The sequence below is a fragment of the Rattus rattus genome, chromosome 1, assembly GCF_011064425.1.
Source record: "Rattus rattus isolate New Zealand chromosome 1, Rrattus_CSIRO_v1, whole genome shotgun sequence".
Classification (NCBI taxonomy): domain Eukaryota; kingdom Metazoa; phylum Chordata; class Mammalia; order Rodentia; family Muridae; genus Rattus; species Rattus rattus.
This window is the reverse complement of record NC_046154.1, coordinates 197,298,222-197,300,823: the sequence shown is the minus strand read 5'-3', so window position 1 is coordinate 197,300,823 and position 2,602 is coordinate 197,298,222. Positions and strand designations below refer to the sequence as shown.

Genomic DNA, 2,602 nt, shown 5'->3' with positions numbered 1-2,602 from the left:
ATGGTAATAACTAATATAACAGTGTAACAAAACTATTAAGGTCTACAAAGCCTAAATGATTTGTCTGAGTTTTTTATATATAAAGCTTACAGACACTCACTTCCGATCCTAGTTATCAAAATGTAAGTCTGCATGGGAAAATGGAGGAAAAGACATGAATGGGGTCCAGAACCCTGGGCTCATAGACTCATGATCACATTCCACTCATATGACTTCAGCCACACAGTAGAGGGACAAGTGTAGTTCCTGTCTGAGTGACCATGCTGCCTCTTTTTAATACATCCCCTTCTGCAAGGGGATTAAGACTGTTCCAGGGTCAGCTGGCCAATCCCAAAGCAATGCCCATTACGGGGATTTATTTCCTTTTTTTTTTTTTTTAATGAGCCAAAATTTTGTTTATTCATTTCTTGCACTTGAAGTACTCCTCGGTGACATCCTGGGCTGAGAGTCTTTGCCATAGTCCTTAACCTCTAAGCAACGGCAACCAACTGCTTTCCGTGGTTTCCCCTCTCGATCGATTTTACAGAGGCCTAGCCATTCCCCTGGTTTCTTGTTGTCGTCAACCTTTATCAGGTTGGAGCTCAGCACAAAGTACCTCCGCCATCTTGACACACATGGGCTCGTCACAGTCGGATGCAAGCACACAGAGACGGGCTTGGCGCTTGTCTGAAGCTTCGGCAGCTTTGCGTATGCCACGTGCTAGGCCATCGAGAATAAGGTGGAGGGGGGTCTTCAGCACCCCTTGTAGAGCAGTGTTCACGTCCATTACACCTCCAACAGCTATGCCTTCCTCGGCCATGGTGGTGGATCACGGGTGACGCAGTATCTTGAACGCACCCGAGCTTCCGCCTCCACGCCACTTGGTGGCGGCAGGGGGAAAGAGGGATTTATTTCCTAAACAGGCTATTTAAGTTTGTAACTTGACTGAGTTAAGGAACCTATCAAGAGACTTCACAGGGGTTGGGGATTTAGCTCAGTGGTAGAACGCTTGCCTAGCAAGCACAAGGCCTGGGTTCGGTCCCGAGCTCCGAAAAAAAAAAGGAAAAAAAAAAAAGAGAGAGAGACTTCACAATTTGTCCTCTGGTCAGTAAGCCCTAACTTTGACTGTAAAACTCAGTAAATGGGTTCTGGAGAGATGGCTCAGTGGTTAAGAGCGCTGGCTGCTCTTCCCGAGGTCCTGAGTTCAATTCCCAGCAACCACATGGTGGCTCACAACCATCTGTGATGGGATCTGATGCCCTCTTCTGGTGTGTCTGAAGTCAGCGACAGTGTGCTCACATACATAAAATAAATAAATCTTTTTAAAAAATCCTCAATAAAAGGTGTTAATATGTTCTTACCTTTAAGGCAGTAGAAATTCTTGCTGGAGATGTAAACATTTGCCTCCTAATTTGTAGTTTAGAAGTTTGCGGGGTTGGGGATTTAGCTCAGTGGTAGAGCCCTTGCCTAGGAAGCGCAAGGCCCTGGGTTCGGTCCCCAGCTCCGAAAAAAAGAACCAAAAAAAAAAAAAAAAAAGAAGTTTGCCCGGCAGGCTTTTAAAGTTCCGTCTAACTCAGCAACACTTCCTCTGCGACATTTTATTGTCCATCTCTGCCGCGTGCCTTCAGCGATTTAAGGTTGTCGAAGCAGAGAGTGAGGAGAGCCCCCGGCTGCTGAGGTGTTTGCAGAGAAAGCATTCGTGGCTCAAGAACATTGTCTGACACCCTTGGAGGCCAGAAGGCGGTGTTGGATGCTCTGGAAACTGGAGTTACAGACAGGAGCAACCACATGGGTCCTGAAAATCAAACCAAGGTCTCTGGAAGAGCAGCCAGCGCTCTTAACCACTGAGCCATCTCTCCAGCCCCCTGATTTTTGTCGTTAGGCAGTTTCATTTGTTTGTTTAACTAAAACAAATTAGAAATTTATGCTTTGTTCTAGAACATTTTTGAGTACCTCAAATCTTTTTAAAATTTTATTCATCTCCTTCCCTTTCTGAGGTCCTTTTTTTTTTTTTTTTAATTAATCAGAAGATCTCAAGACCGACCTGGGTATGTTCTCTCGTGTCTCTGTTCAGACCAAAAACTTTTAACTTAGTGTTTTCTTTTTCTGAAACATAAAAAAATTAATGTAACATTCTAGCCTATCAAAACTATGATGTAATAAGTTAATTAATGTCTTGCAATCCTGACACTGTGTTTAAATGTGTGGCCTTGTTTGCATCAAAGGGCACTGTGGCATTTTCAGTGCCTTGAGAGAAATGAGCTGGGGAGACATGGTCAGGACAAAAACTCTGATGGCGCCAGCATAAACAATTAAAAATGTAGAAAGGCGCTTACTATGCCACCTGCTATGTTTGTTGTCTAAGTCCCTGTTTTGCTTGGACTCTACATTTGAGTAACCCATTAACTGTGAACATGACATATTCATCGCTCTCACAGTTGGACTAAATAACCCCAGTCATACTTTTAAAAACGCTGTAATGTTAAACTTAACACAATTTGCATAGCTGGAGCTTCACAGAATTATTCTAGGATCATCATTCACTCCGCTGATTTTATCGGAAAGCTGTTTCTTGAAGTAGGACAAGAATCCCACTTAAGTGAACGAACTGTATTGTTGTTGT

At 43.6% G+C, this 2,602-nt stretch overlaps 1 pseudogene; it reads right to left on the bottom strand.

Moving 5' to 3' along the window:
- Positions 1-400: 400 nt before the first annotated feature.
- Positions 401-799, bottom strand: LOC116890030 (annotated as a pseudogene).
- Positions 800-2,602: the final 1,803 nt, after the last annotated feature.